Source organism: Aythya ferina (assembly GCF_964211825.1).
Source record: "Aythya ferina genome assembly, chromosome: Z".
NCBI classification, from domain to species: Eukaryota; Metazoa; Chordata; class Aves; order Anseriformes; family Anatidae; genus Aythya; species Aythya ferina.
This window is the reverse complement of record NC_140299.1, coordinates 62,048,232-62,065,313: the sequence shown is the minus strand read 5'-3', so window position 1 is coordinate 62,065,313 and position 17,082 is coordinate 62,048,232. Positions and strand designations below refer to the sequence as shown.

The 17,082-nt window shown below is 38.9% G+C and overlaps 1 long non-coding RNA gene across 1 annotated transcript; it reads right to left on the bottom strand.

Moving 5' to 3' along the window:
- Positions 1-7,243: 7,243 nt before the first annotated feature.
- On the bottom strand, positions 7,244-14,944 carry LOC311426765. Its single transcript, XR_014687011.1, has 3 exons — positions 14,883-14,944; positions 11,659-11,714; positions 7,244-7,334 (listed from the first exon to the last, which is right to left on the bottom strand). It is a non-coding gene; the product is annotated as an uncharacterized lncRNA (long non-coding RNA).
- Positions 14,945-17,082: the final 2,138 nt, after the last annotated feature.

Genomic DNA, 17,082 nt, shown 5'->3' with positions numbered 1-17,082 from the left:
CGTTGCAGCCTAGTCAGTGGGATTATGTTTCTCAGAGAAATTCATTTCACATGCAGTAGTTGCAAACACACTCCTCGGTGTTCACAGGTGAAAATTAGCATTTTTGAGACAAAGTTAGACTACTTCATCTAAGGTCAGCACACACTTACCATGCCCAGTTTTCATATCAAATCTTACATTGCCTTTCAGTTCACATTTTTGCTTGCAATGAATCTTACAAATGCAGGTTGCACTCACCTTGAGGAAAGACAGGACCAAATACCAACACTATGCTACAGATAATGAAAGATAAAAAGTAAATTTCATTTCCTGCCAACATGTTTTCTATGGGCCCTTTGATCTTTCCTTGTGCTGAATACTGATAACACCCTGCATTCTATAATGTAATTATACCTGTGTTGTCCTCATTGATTGAGCATGACAATTACAGACCACTGTGGAAAACTGAAACTGTAGCTCAGTCCTCCACTGAACCTGTTAGTCAGATAGGGGCAGGGAGGCAGCAGACTGTTGTTGTTTAACCTGGCAGACAGGTAAGCACCACATAGACATTCACTCACTATCCCCACTCCCAGTGGGATGGGAAAGGAAAATCAGGAGAAATAAAAAATAAAAAATAGAGAAAAAAAAAAAAAAAGTAAAATTCATGGGTTGGAATAAAGACAGTTTAATAAAACAGAAAATGACAGGAAAATAATTATAATAATTGTGATAAAGGAATATTCAAAACATCTGATGCACAATGCAATTGTTCACCACCCTCTGACCAACGCCCATCCCATCCCTAAGCAGAGCATCCCTCCCACCCTGCTGTGGCCAGCCGCACCCCAGTTTATTGTTCAGCATGATGACATATAGGATGTCTGGCCAGTCTGGGCCAGCAGTCCTGGCTGTGTCCCCACCCAGCTCCTGGTGCACCCCCAGCCTCCTCACTGGCAGGGAAGCACCAGAATCTGAAATGTCCTTGGCTCTATACAAGCACTGCTGTGTAACAACTAAATCAGTGTGTTATCAGTATTATTCTCATCCTAAATCCAAAATGTAGAACCATACTAGCTATTAGGAAAAAAAAATAAATCTATCCCAGCTTGAAACCAGGACACCAACACTTGTCAGTACTTGAAGGGGACTTACAAAAAAGTTGCGGATCAACTCTTTTCTCAGTTGGATAATGACAGGACAAGGGGCATGATTTAAAACAAAGTGAGGGGAGATTTAGATTAGAAGTTAGGAGGACATTCTTTGCTCAGAGGGTGGTGAAGCACTGGCACAGGTTGCCCACAGAGGCTGTGGATGCCCCATCCCTGGAGGTGTTCAAGATCAGGTTAGATGAGGCCCTGAGCAGCCTGATCTAGTGGGTGGTGTCCCTGCCTATGGCAGAGGGGTTAGAACTATATTATCTATGAGGTCCCTTCCAACCCAAGCCATTCTATGATTCTATGACACGGAAACTTCTTTTTCTTTAGACAGGTAACAGGTGTTTACACCAAAGGCTGAGTTCACCTGACCTTAAAACCAGAAAAAAAAAAGGTAAGAAACCTCATAGATTAATCCAAATTTGGACAACCTACCAAATAGTTTTACTTCCTGAGGAACATTTACTCTCTCTGTGAGATGAAAAGGTAAAATAAGGGAGCAGTTTTCTTCAAAAGTTAGAGTAGAAGGCTTAGCATTACATAAAGATACTCCACAGTTCATAGTACTGGCTAACATATAACAAACAAATCTTTTTGAACTGGACAGTTCAAAGACAAAAAGTCTCTAACTCAGTCCATTCAAGATTCAGAGACACCAAGGTATTAGCAACCATTGTTTTTGTAAAACTGTGAATTGATCCAAGCTTCCTCAGCCCTTAAAATATAATATATATATATATATATGAATATATATATATAATATAATACATTCCACAAAAGCACTTCCAGTCACAGGAAAATTATTTTTCTTGCCTCTTAAGTAATAACTGCAATTTTAATCTCCAGTGAGGCCCTCTGTAGGGGTGAATAACATACTCTAAAGAAGACAGTGTTCTAAAACAAATGTGAGAAAAAACATACATGCATCTTCAGACACTCAAGTGGTGTAAATGACCTTATGTTTACATATCACTTACTTTTCAGTGCTTTCTCATCCTGCCACCCTGAACAAATTCAGAGCAAACTTTTCCTGCCGATTCACAGCCCCACAGTTAAGCAAGCCCTGAGACCAGAAAAAGCTTTCCTTAGAAGGAAGAGAAGATATTCAGCAACATAATCTTGCCAGCAAAATCCGAGATTCAGGACAGATTAGATTAAATTGTGTCTTGTAGGCACAACTCTTCAAGAAGACTGGTCCAGGGACATGTGGTCATTGCCACAGCACGCAAGGTTCCATGCCCTAGAGAAGCACATTATCCAAAAATCACACACTACCCCACAATAATAAGATACTTTCCTTCTCCCCACAGATCTTCTTATCAGTCAGTTTGATGACTTGGTAGCAAGACATATAACTCCAGTATCTCAGAAAGAAGATTTTCATCACTGTAGATAATTCATTCACCTTGGATGGTGTTCAGCCTCCAAGGGAAGGTTTTCTTTCCTATTTTTAACCATTACCAGCCTTACTACATGGTATTTTACTAGTTGATCATGGGCATGTTAAAAAAGGTTCCCACATACCATGCTCAGGTGAATCTGATGATCCATACCAGCTGTCTACAAACACTGCATTCTTAATTGCATGTAACAGTATCCTAGATACGCATGGCAATGCCCTCTGTTTGATTTATTTATCCTAATTCGGCATAGTTCATCTAATGCTTTTAAATGTCATTTTAATAAGAGCCAACTAACCACCTTTCAGTAATATCAACCATAATGTATTTCCTTAAAAAGCAGCATCACTAACTCCTCTGGCTCACTGCCTACAATATTTGTGACAATTTATAAATAATTGCAAAGTTATTTAGTGTACAGGTATTTTTCCTAAGATATCTCATGCAAATAAATCCAGGAAACAATTTTAAATGTTACAATATGATACCACAGTCTAATTATCCCCATTGTCTTTCAGGGTTGGTTTAAGGCCCACCTTATCACCTAGAGACTGAATTGGTTACTACTCAGGTGGAGGTTTTTAAACACTTCTTACTGAAAAAAAAAAATAAAAAGATATTTTCCTGAAGACTAACACAATCATCTTCCCTGTCAGTTTCTTGAATATTTATAATGTTACAGTAAGCTTGGGCTTGATACTGCCTTTACTCCTGGACCAGTGGAGGCAGTACCAATAGTATTCCAGGGAAGAGATAAGCATAAGCAAAGGCCTAAGGAAAAAGGACCTGGACCTACTCAGCACCTCTAAAGCTCTTCTTCAAAAGATCCGTATTTTCACATCAACTACCTTCCCATCTCCTGGACGAACACAACTTATTCTCTTTATACACAGCATGATGGCATGTCACTGAAGATGCAGAGAGCCGGAGCCAGAGTTGGGCTCCTCCTGCCAAGAATGGGAAAGAGGAGACCAGGTCAGGAAGCCTGGGAACAGGTCTTGAATTAAACATTAGCAACTTCTGCTGCCCACAGTGGGACAGAAGGGGAACAATCATGTCTTGGTTCACACATACTCACCAACACATGCCTTGACATCAGGAGCAACAGTAAACTTCAGCTATAGAGGCAGTGCAGAGTACTCTTCCCCATCTCCTCCTGCCTCCAAGCAGACACCAGCACCATGGCTGGTCCAGGCAACCTACAGCTGTAGACAACTGCATATCTTAAATGTAGCCTAAAGCCAGCTCTGCATGATCTCCGAAGTTAGTAGCCTTCTCTCCACTTTATTTATGTAAAGAAAATAAAAGGAAATAAAATAGAATGAGAACAAAAAATATGTAAGTCCTTAAGTCCACATATAAAAACAAACTTGAAGAAAAACTAGGGAAAAAAAAGGATCAAGAGACCTTCATATATCACACTGAGATGTTTTATTCTCAGTAGATACTCTACAACAGATTATGTGAGAGTGTTTAGTGCAGTAGTGCACTGCTGTTTTATAAAACAAGAAGCACATTGGTTTTAACAGGCTAAACAATTAACCTCGAGGAACATTTCTTGCTTCTAAGGCTAGATAAACCAATGTCTCATCTTGGTTTTTATGAAAATATGCATACAATGTCATTCATCTGACATAAAGCCTACCCTCAGATGAAGAATTCAAACTTTTGCTGTTGTACTCCACTGTATCTGAAAGTGGAAGTTACATGCGTATAAATCCAAGATAGAATACAGCTGGGAATCCTTCTATATATATGAAGTTTAGTCTGGATGAAATTCAGATTTGGAATGACAGAAAATTTTTACAGCTGTCATCATTTGACATTTTGTAATTTTTAAAGTGATGTTCTATTCATAGCTGAATTCTGGCCTCTGTTTTGAAAACTTCTATAATTGCAATCTGAGCTTATCACTCCATGTGGAAATGAACTGAACACACTCAGTGCTTTGTTTTGTTTTGTTTTGTTTTGTTTTGTTTTGTTTTGTTTTTGTTATGGTGGAAAGTTTTGGAGACGAGTTCCCTAACTACTAAAAAAAGACTTTTATGGTGATATTTGGATTGAACTGCATTCAGAGTTCGACCTTCCTAAAATGTGTGTTTATTTTTATGGTTACAAGAAGCCCAAACTATACTTCTATAACTGTGTCAAGGGGAACAGAAGACAGAATACTGTATAGATTCTACATATTATAAGCAGCACAACTCCATGTGCACTAAAACATCCTATTCCTAAATTTACTGTCTAACTTCCAGAAGTTAAAATTTCCATGCTTTTTCCATCCTCTTCTGACCTGTTAAAAATTGCTCCCATCATCCTGAGATCATCAATCTTGCAGACACCATGACTGTTTCATGACAACAGCTTTTAGTACATATTACATTATTCTCACAGTAATCAATTTTGTATAAATAATTAATTCATTTCATTTAGGTTGTCTTCTATTATAGATAGGCCCTGGCTATGAGCTATTTCTGAGAGCTATTTAGGGCAAGAGTTAAACCCAACCTCATGCCATCTATGTTATGAACTCAGATTGCAAGACCATTTAAAAATAAATATTTAAAAACAAATATTCCAGAAGCATTTTATGCATGGGGCCATGACTATAAAAGCTTGACAAAAACCAACTGGTGAACAAGTTCTCTTTCCTATAATTGCTTACTCATACTTTACTCAGTTTGATCCTTCTTCATGAGTCTTGTATTCCAACACACTGCAGAAGTAAATGCAGGCCCTCTGGTGATGACTTAACATGTTCTTTTGGGAAGAAGTCTATTATCTAAAAACAAAATAAATGTAATATTTTAAAATAAAACACATGGCTTCTTCTTGGCTTTCTTCCCAGTGGGTTCTCCGATGAATCTTCAAGCCATGTTTGCTTTTAAACTCAGTTGACAGAAATATTTTGTATTTAAACACATGCCTTCATTCTTTATCTTAAGTGAAGTTACAAATCAACTATAATCAGGGATGGAGCTTCAGGCCTAGAAAACACTCACGTATCCCTAAACTTCAGACAAATCCAGATTTTGGGTTTACTTTGAACTCTGCAGTCAGCTCCTGTGAAAAGTTTGGGTCCCAGTTTGGGTACCTAGAAACCACAGTTTCTAGGTATTTGCAAATATGCACACATGTACATGTATAAATACTGAGTAGAGTCACCATCATCCTAGGCTAGAAAGGAAAGATGAATAGTCTTGATGTCTCTCCTCATAAGGAAAAGTTTGAAAAAGCTGATTATCTGGAAATGTCAAAATGAAAATACAATGAGCAGCAAAATGTTTCCCAGGAGGAGCCATTCTCTCCCTCTTTCTCCTATTACTCCTATTAACTACAGTGAAAGAGTGTGGAATCCAGGCCCACCCAGTCCTAAGTATTTAATAATAATAATAATAACAATAATAATAATAATAATAATAATAATAATAATAATAATAATAATAATTCTCTCAGCAAGAATGGTATAAAAAAAAAAAAAAATCAGCATAGATTACATCAGCAAAATCCATACTTCCAGAGACACTTCTCTCAAATCCCAAGCAGTTAAGCTGTGGATTTTCAGAGCTTAGAACATAGCCATTGGCATCGCAAATAGAGGGAAAGCTAGAGAATGTCTCTTGAGCTAGGTAGGAGAATCTGTTTACACAGTGGAAAGCCAGAGCTTGCGTGCACACTGCAGCAGTAGGGCAAGTGGTCTGCCTGCCTCTTTGAAACTGCGCCCACAGTTGTCCTCAAATAATCATCAGACTAGTGTATAAATATGGGCTTGAGAGGGATTCAGATGAAGATAGGCTAAGGATTCCAGTGTTGGGTCTTCCTCAAGCAGAGGATGTTTATAATCCAGGTGACTGTTTTACAGATCCTTTCCTTGCCTGCAGAACTGGAGTCTGTTACAGCCCTGTCAAACTGATGCTTACTCAAGCAAAAGCATTTTGGCTTTGAATATTTTCCAGTTCACTCCTCTGTGCATTAATCAAGATGGTGGCCATCGCAGCCACATTTTCTCCTGTTTCAACCTGCAGCACTGACAACACAAATCCCTTTGCCATGGGTGTCCTCTTGATGTGCTGTCTCCTAGAATCACCCAGCCCCAGAGATTTTCACCACATGAAGTGAAAACTGCTACTGCTTTTATTCTAATATGGCTATTACCCTTCAAGTAGTTTCCCAGAAGCTGCAGTGCAGCAATGCCCTCTCATCAGCTTGCAAGACACATGGACAAGTGCAATGAGCAAGGACCACTATTTTTCATTGACATGCTGATCTCACAGCACTGAGGAACCTGGAAAGGCACTCCACCAAAAAAAACCTCTCTCGAGTCACATATTTCTTCTGACCTGAAATCCCCACTTCCTATTCACTGTAGCTTGCTTTACACATACAAAATACGTGCCCACCAGCCTCTTCCAGATCACATGCTCTGCAATCATAAGGTTTCTTTCAGCAGAACAAGGTGCAGAGGCAATTGTTTGGGATTCTCTCTGTAGTGCTTGATCTTTTCCCAAAAATAATAAAACATAAAAAGGCTATATGCCATTGAGAATTATCACTGCCAATTAGCTGCATATAACCAAATAACAAATAAAAAGTAATATCAGAAGAAAACACTTATTAATCAGAATTCATCAGGAGGAAGAAAAATAGAAAGAACTAAACAATGGAGAAATTAGAATACCTTATCCATGAAATCTTTGTAGTCCCTTCCTCTTGGGAACAAAACACACATTTCTAGAGGTCCTGACTGATGTCACCTTCCAACTTGATCAGTCCATAGTACAGAATCTCCTAAATTGGTCTCAAAAGTAAAAATAATAACTTAGGTGAAATCCTTTCCAGAAAGCCCAAGACATGTTACAGTATGCAAAACACCATGTTTAATAGCAGCATCTTTCAACCTCTCTTACAACAAAGAAATCTGTAACTAAGCTGCCCAATGGACATCTTATCACCAGATTTTAACACGTTCATTTATGGTTTTTGTCTTGTGAGAAATCTTTTCTGGGGGAAAGAGGATCCAGTGAAAAGCTTATCAAGAAGCTGAGGCTGTATGCACTCAAATAAATTTTTACTTTTTCTTTAGAGACCTGAGAGAATGATGTAATGACAGAATACAAAGCAAACATGCAAAAAACAAAGGGCATCACTAGCTGCTAAAGGTCAAAGCCCACAGTCTTATGCGGATATTTCAAATTCCTTTGCAGGATTGTACCTTTAAAATACACTTTTAAAATCAAAACTAATGTGTGTAAGTGGGGCAATACTAGGTAAACAACCTTCAATTTAAAGGGAGAAAGTGTCATGACAGCTAGTGAAAGTATTTAGCTGCTGGATGGGAGGGAGCAGTCAGGCATGGGGATGTTTCTTCAAGACAGCAAGTTTTAAAATGCCACATTATCTGTTGATCAAATGCCAGCTGCTGTCTGGGGCAGAGCATAGAGAAAATGCATGTTCCAAATACAACCACTCAACCAAGCTTTGAGTGGATCACAGAAGAATAAAATACTGAGTCCCTGGTGCTTATCCCAAGTTAGAGGAAGATGCTGACATGTCAAAATGTTTCCTTGTTAATATGTAATTAATTAATCCTTACAGCAGCCCCGCATTACTACTCTAATATCAGAGAAATGGAAAGAGACATAAATCTGAATAAATGATTCACCAAAATGACATAAGACCAGTGATAAGGCCAGCATTAGTCTTCCAGTTAGCTCTGGGTTCAATACATTTGGCATATCAGCCCCAAACTTGTTAAAATCACTTGATTCATCTCTTTCATTAATTCATCTAAGTATGATTTAAGCATCATGCCTTGAGATCAAACCCTGTGTTTTGTACAGTTTTTGGAAAACAACAGCCCTAAATGTATGTTTCCAGAAAGTCGCAATCACAGCAAAATGTGAAGTAGTAAAAACAGCACTCTGCCCTTGAAAGGAAGTAACAAATATTTCACAGAACTGGACAATTTTTTCTTTCTCTTTGGTATAAAAAATACACTGCTCTATATTTGTAAGTATGAGCAAGGAGCCTCTATAAGGTAAATTTTTCATACCAGAGTTTTGTGGATACCAAAGCACTCGTACACAAATTGTGCTACCAGGTAACTCCACAAAGGAATTACTGCCCTGTTGTCAGGGATCATCCAGGTTTTCCACAAGCATTGTCTGACAGTTTTCAGTAATGTCAGGTCACAGAGGGTTCAGAGTAAACAGTGAGAGTACACCTCAGCCAGCCATGTCCCCACCAGAGCTTTTTCTTCTGTGAGATCTGTTGAGCAAATACGCAGACACCCCTGTGCTGAGTGAGGGGTAGGCAAAACTTTCGGAGCTCAGAACCCACACACAGCACAGCTATTTGTTGTCTGCCTCTAAGTCTAAACAAGGCTGCCTCCCTCGTCTGTCACGCACAAGTATTGTGAAGCAGAAGGGTTTTGTTTTCCTTGTGTATTTTTAATTGAAAAATTGCAAGCAAACATCACATATGTTGGGTCTTTGGCATTTCTATAGCAACACATTGATTTTGCCTTCGGCTCAGTGCATAATGAAAAATAGAACAGCTACTGTTATTCAATCACAGGGAAACCAGAGCTAGTGAGAAGGGTTTTTCTTCCCAAGTTGGATCCAGCGAGGGTGTATTTACACGGTATATTCTGTGAAACTCAACCCTCCCACACTTGCAGCTGTTCTGCACAAACCACCCAGGAGCTGCTGTTGGTACAGTGAGAAGCCCAACTGTGAGCCCAGCCTGAGAGGCAGGATGTACTTGCTTGGGCTCAGCTCACTGTGACTCTCAGTTGCCTCAGCCTGGTGGCTGAGCAGCATGGTGCCACACAGGGCTGATGCGTATGGAAACTTTACATGCAAGAGGCTTCCTCTAACAGTTACCAGTGACCTGGATAGCAGTGTACTAAAAAAAAAAGAAAGGAAATGAAAGGTTATCGGTTATCATAAACCTTGACACTTCCTGTGAAACAGACAGAAAGATCCTAAAATTGTTGTAAATGTAATGGTCAGCTGTTGCAGTTTGAGAATTTCACAACACTGTACACCCTAGCAGGGAACCAGAGGATTTCTCATAAGCAACTGCATGCTCCTGAAGCACATGTCTCCTGCTTCCCTTTGGAACTAAATGTTCATACCATATTGCCCCTGAACTATGCAACTATACAGGAGAATTTAAAAGAAAGAAGCTAAACTTAAAAAAGGTGCAAAAGAAACAAATTACAGAGGTCCTTCTCCATTATATTCATGCGGAGCTCGTTGTGATTTTTGTCACAGTTTTATGAAATCTTAAGAATTTGTTTGGATTATATTTTCATGTACTGCTCTGGAGAAAAGGCCACTCAAAACTTTGGGGACTCCATTCACTAGAGGGATATTGGACCACCTTTGTACCACTTCATTGCTGGGCACTGTGTTATTTAGGCATCCACCCATTCCGTTCTTCATTAGAGCTTGTGGGGAGAAGAAACCTTTTCATCTTTGTATTGAGAGCAAATGTTAAAAAACACAGAGCTTGAAGATTCACCTGGGCTCAAATGTGTCCTGGCTATTTACAGTGGAAAATTGGAACAAATATTCAGTCTGCAGCTGCAGAGCTATTAACAGAGGTCAACGTTTTCTGTTTGATAGGCAAAAGACTGAGTGCACTCAAAGTCAATGGCTGTATGATATATTCTATCTTTTTACTTCTAGAAATGATATATGAAATTATTTCATATGTATAAATCAAAATAGATGTAATAGTTTTCCCCTATTGCTGTGCACATGTTTTCTAATAAATATTTTAAATATCCAACAGCATTTTTGCAGGGTGTTAGTCCTTGGTCCTTCTTGTAATTTTTTATTTACTGGGTAGTTAGAGTCGCTGAACATTGGACCAGCAGAATAAGATACTTGATTCCTTAGGGCTTCTGCAAATATTTGTCAAGCCTGTTACAAAAATGCTCCCCACAGAGTAGGCAAAACCAACACAGCACTCAGTTGGAGTAAACATGCCCACATGTTGCACTGTTTGCCACTAGCAGAAGCTTGACAGAAAAGGGACAAAGTCACTGTGTGCCGTACCAACACAGTGGTTCTCAGCAGGGTGCACAATCCTTCTGCTCTGCCCTGCACCAGGTTGTGGAGTCAGTGGGGACACAACACTTCAAGAACAGTGTGACTAAACTGAAAATATGCCAGAGGAGTCTGACAAAAGTGATTAGTGATTTAAACACATGAGGAAGTCAAGATGAAAATACGTAATGAATTGGGTTAGAATAGTTGGAAAGAGAACTGAAAATGGTCTTCAGATACACAGAGAATTTCAGCTGAGAAGGCAGGAATCTGTTTTTCAGTTCTACTCTAAGTAGGACACACAGTGAGGGATTCTTCTCAAAGGTTACAGGGTTTTTAGTACCCTATTCTTAGCTAACTAGCTCACCCCTTTTACGCTATAGGGACCATAGGCATCTAACTTTCAACTTGCTCCTTCTAGTAGGTGAACACGTTGAAGCTACTTCTTACAAAGGCAGCATTAAGGCACTTAGACCTAGCTCCTCAGAGAGATCCTAAGTCTCAAATTTACAAATAACTTTATAATAAATGTTATAGAATTGTAGAATACCCCAAGTTTGAAGGACCCACATGGATCATCAAGTCCAACTCATAAATTATAAAATGATAGAAATGCAAATGTTAGCTAGTTTATTTCAGGAAGAAGCTGTAACTTTATTTCAGGAAGTAACTGTAATTTTGAAAGTGGCTAGCACATAGAGTTACTACTTTTCATTTTATGGTATGTAACACGTGGTTTGCTTTGCTGACAGTTACATTTCAGAATGGCTGTCACATAGGAATGGGAGCCACTTCTGCAGTAATATATCTGTTCAAATTAAGAAAAATATCTCACGTAGAGCCTCTGTGAAGGTACTTTTTTCCCTAATGGCAAAAGCCTTTACTTTTTAAAGGTTAATGAGCAGTCAGAAAAACTTCTGACATGTGAAGCAAAAGGCAAAATTTTTAGAAATGTAATTATATTTTATTATTTCAGAATCCAGACCAAAGCGATTAACATTACTATGTGGATGAAGAGAAGATTTAAAGAAAAGAGATTATAAGTAAATCATGGACTAAGCTCACCCTTTGTAAATCTCACAGGGGTCTGTAAAGCAGTGGTCCAACTTTGAAGAGATTACCTAAACAGAGAAAAGGAAACCTCCAATGTTATAAGGCTTAAATTCATTATCCAGGAGCTAGCACACCTCCTGGATGCTTGATTATATCCTGGAGAGCACTGAAAAGCCATGGTTTAATCAGTCTGTGGTAAGGGAATACTCAAAGGCAGTGGTGGAGACTGTCGGCTTGGGAGTGCCACCTCAAGTGCACATGTTGCCTTGCCCAAGCCACACAGCAAGGATCTCCTGCCTCGCAGGCATGCTCTCCTTCCTTGCACAGGCTGTCAGCACTGAGCAAGTGCAAGGGGATCTGATCCTCCTTCAGGAAGAGCACTGCTGAAGAGTATTCAAGCCTTTCTTTATCCAGAACAAACCATGTAAAACTAACTTATATTCCTTCATCCTTTTGGCTGAAGAAATAATATTGGAAATCAGTAAGATTAAGTACAGTAAAGAGGAAAGCATATATATGGAGGAATAAACACATACATGCATGCAAAATGGAGGAAGGGATATGGAATAGACTAAAAGTAGATCACAAACTGAAGACAAGTGAGCAAGATCACATGATGACAAAATGGCAAATCTCAATTCATAATACTGCATGCAAGATACACCACCTAATATGCTGCTTAATTTAGTGCTGGCGAGGCATTATCAGGGGTATTTTGTCTTGTTGCTGATACACACTTAGAGGAAGACTGATTGTTTAGAGACAGTTCAGCAGACAGCAGCAGTATTACAAAAAGCAAGGAAAACAGTAGCCAAAAAAAAAAAAATACAATTAATTAGTCTACAAGGAACATGGAGATTAATAATCAAAGCAGTCTGCAAATATATAAAAGGCTGGAGAAATGAAAATAATGATCAATGGTTCCCCATGTACAATGCACGAGGTGCCTGTCCTTAGAGAAGACTCTTCCAGTTCTGAGAAACTGTTTGCTAAATATCTTTGGGTGAGATGACCTTCATGTGTTGTCTTTGTTCCAGAAAAATGAATATACTCTCTGCCTGACTGAATTTCCTTCAGTTAAAATGTCTGATAATAAGCTAAAGCAAACCAAAAAAGTTGTGTAAAAAAGCAGAAGTAGTAAAAGTAAACAATTTTTTAGAAAACTTGATTTACGTGGAAGGGTTTTACTACAACAATACATTCAATCACTATTCAAGTAAAGCATTTAATCCTTTTTAATTTCCTTAGATATTGTACACATGTTGCCAAGGAGGATTATCTAAGTAAGTGACATTTAAAGAAAAATGTAAAGAGGAAAGATTGATTTTCTGTCTTTGAACAAAACATTTGGGAAGAGGAAAGTCTTCCCAATGTTGTTTTCAGCTCCATCATTTCAGGATTGTGAAGACCTATGAGTGTTTCACTCATATGAAATGTTTGGATTGAAACACAAAACGTTTCAGAAATGCTGAAATAGGAAACTATCTTATTTCAGGAATACGTGGACCCTGCTGGTGCTCTGACAAGCTGTTGTGCAAATTTTCTTGCATCTGGGTGTTCAAGGTGGTGTGCCAGGTTTCCCTGGTTCAGATGCCCTGTATCCAGTATCAACAATTTCAGGGCCAGAATTTCAGCTCTGCAGCAAAGCTCCTGGAATCCCACAGCTCCTGCAGCTGCTGCCTCCTTCCAGGAATGCCAGCAAGCAGACTGGAAGGGATTAAGCTCTTGGACTCTCAGATCCTCACTTATGCAGACAGCCAGAAAAGCTGGGCTTGGCTGGCTGTCCCAAAACAACAGTGCCTGCCTCTTTTTCTGCTCCAGAGTAAAGCTACAAAATAGATTATCACTGGGCTGGGAAATGAAGGAAAATCCGCCAGGTTTCTAGACAGCTTCTTTCAGAGATCTTGTTTGGATTTTAAGTAAAATTTGCAAAAAAGAAGATATCTTGAAAGAGACATTTGGTACTTTAAAAAACCTGCACTTTCTTATCAGATAAGTTAGCAAGTTTTACAAGTGTGCAAGAACATACACAGAGAAACAAATCTGATTGTGAAATGAGTGCCCAGCTGTAACTTTCTATTTCAAATATAAATAAAAATAAAGCAAACATCTAGCACAACCCAATGTAAAGGGCAGCAGCAAAACCAATTTTAAAAGTATTTGGCTTTAAAATTAAACTCACACAATCAGTGCATGGACTTCCTTCCACAGGTAAAAGGTATAAAGTTTGAAAAGATCCTGTCAAATATAACTGTAAGCTAGTCTGAATTTCACATGCTTTATATATTTTCATCTTGACAGTCTGTTAATGAGAAGAAATAGTAGAGGTCAAAATGTTGATATGCTGGCAAGCAGTTACCTTTAAGCAATATGAAAGTTTCAAAAGTGAGCTTTAGCTTTATTGCTGTTTTCTTGCAAAATAACTTCACCGTGGAATAAAGTTTGTGAAGATTTGTACTAACTTTCATGTATGCGGTAATCAGTTTTCTGAGTTTTAGAATACAGACTGGAAATCAGTACTGGAAGTTTTTAAAAGCCACATCTCATTTCTCAGAAAAAAAAATAATAATAATATACATATGTATATATATGTGTCAAAAGTAATGGTGGTAAATATAAGGCTGGATCTTGAAACTTTTAGTTACTTTAAACCTAAGTCACTTTCTGTCTTCCCTCATGGAATAGTAGGACTTTTGCATAAATAAGAAATTCAGGAATTGACCAAAACCCAGGGCAACTCTGGAGACATGAGGCCAAGTAGAAATAACATTAAATTACTCTAAATGAGTATTTCTTATTAAAGGAAGGAGAAAAGTGTCTGGAAAAGCTGGAGTGACCAAGGACGGAACACTCCCATACATGACAAGAGTTTTGGTAACCTCTTCATATTTTCATACATCCAGAAGAGATATCATTTTCATGAGGACAGTAAGGAATGGAATAATTGTATTTAGTCACTTATCGCTCCTTTGGAAACTCTCCTTACAAAGCCCTTCCACATGAACTGCCACAACTCTCCTAACCTGTGTGTGTGGCTGACTGTAGAAGTGAGGAAGGTTTGGTAGAGGCTTAGAAAGCTAGAGGGTTAATGGCTACAATAATCAGTGGCAGGCAGAGAATATATTGATAAGAATATCAATACGTGACTTGTGGTGAGAGAACAAGAAACAAACACCATGTGGAGGACAGCATCCCACCAGGGCTGAACAAGGTGGATGTTGTTATAGGGAACTCACCTCCTGGATGGGATATCCCCTGCCTGGAAACAACGCATACAAAAGGTGGAGAAGGTCATCACAGGACCTGAGAAGAAGCAGGAGGTGGGAGAAAGGTTTAAGACTAAAATTTCTGCCAGTTTGTATCTATGTGGCTGCCATGCTACTCCCCTTCTGCAGTACGAACTGAGGCTACAGCAAGCCAAGACCTGGGTCTGGGACCACTTGTGCTTTCTCACATGTGGAGTGAGGGAAAACACATGATGCTGACCCCAATGTGAATCCAGGGAAAGCTCTGGGGCCACCTCCTCTTCCTCGGGTTATGAGCAGCTTTGCTACCAATCTTTGTAATGCAATCCGAATGACTACAATCACTGCATAACTTTATGGTTAAATTGTGAATAGATTTTGGTCCCTCAGTATAATGAGGGTAACACTGTGGACAATACGTAATATAAATATCTTCCCCCCTCCCAGCCCCCCCCCCCCCCAAAAAAAAAAAAGAAATAATTTTTTTGGCCAGCATTAACAGACTTGTTGCACTGCCAAAGCCCCACAAAACAGACATATCACATACATAAATATCGTAAGTACCCATCCTGAGGGGGACGTCATCCATAGTCTCAGTATGTTCTAGACAGCATGCATTTCACTGTCCAGGGTTGGGTCTAAGGGGGTCTGGAAAGTGTAGCTACAGAGGAGATAGGGTAGAAAACACACCGTATACGTGTAAGATATATATATATGCATATCAAGCACCTGAAAAAATGAAGCAAAGCCAACAAAAACCATACAAGCAAGCCAGCTCAGTCAGGTCTTGGTCATTTTGGACTCCAGCTTTTTTTTATCTCACTATATTGATTGGTCTCTATTAAACACTGTCTGCAGCTTTCATTTACACAATTCTTATCATGAGTTGCTGTTTTTTCCCTGTCCTTAGGTAGAGCAACTGCATCTCCACCTACCTCTGCTGTCATCATATGCTGGCTGACTTAGCTGGCCAGGCCATGGCCTTCTCCAAGTGAATTTATGCTCCTTCGGTCACAGCCAGCTGCAACTTTTCCCCTGGAGCTTTTCTGCATATCTCTCTGGTGGATAGTCCCTGCAGAGACAAACAATTTTGTATTGAAGCCTGTGCCCACAAGCATGAAAGGCCATTGTGCAATCCTCATATGAACTGGGAGGCATCACTAAGACACACCACAGTTGTTCTGGACCTGTAGTTGCAGTGCTTTTTTTAGGTTGTTCTTTCTAAGACTTCATTAGGATGATGTGAAAGAAGATCTCAAAACCATCTATGATGCTTGAAGACATTTCTCTCTGCCAATTTTATTTTTCTTCTTTACTTGGCCCTGGCATAACAGTATTAGCACAGATGCAAAGAGTCATTATGTTGCTGCCAGGAAAAGATCTTTGTACTGACATCTGTGTTTAGAAAGTGAACCTGACAGGAGCGGCAGCCCTGATACTGATTCCTAATCCCCAGTACCTTACAAGTGATTTACCTCACTGCCATGCCAATACAAAAGGCTCCAATATAGGGATTTTAGTAATCATTTTATTCCATTTGTACTCATGTAAGTCATTACACATTTGACATTGAAAGAGAGACTTGTCTGTTTTATGGGAAGTCTCTAACGTGAACAAATTGTTTTTCTGAAATCTTCATGTTGACCACTTTGACCCTGTTACTGTCTGGAATTCAATACTGTGTGTAATAGTGGCAGCAAAACTGGAAATTACATTAGGAAAGGTCAGTAGCAAGATGCATATATGTAAATTGAAGTAAATATATATATATATATATAATTCAAAAATTATTAGGTTTATGTGATGTTTTGACCTGCCTACATTCCAGAAAAAAATATAATGCAGCACTTAAATTATTTATTTATCAGCCTTTATATATATATGTGTGTGTATATATATATGTATTATATTATATTGCACTTTTTTAGACAATCCCAATAACTCAAGTCAAAGATACACACCTCAACCAGTCCACACTGGCTGTAGCTTTTATAGTCCAAATACAAAGAAACATGACTTGGAAACACAGGAAAGGTGGTTTTGCAAGTTACTAATATTGAAATTTATTTTTCCCATAGCACTGGATGCAATGCCATACAAGCTACAGCACACAAACACACCGGGAAGTGACTCTCACTGCACCAAAGAGCTAACAGTGTAAGGAGAAGGATTTCTTGAGAAAAACTGCAAG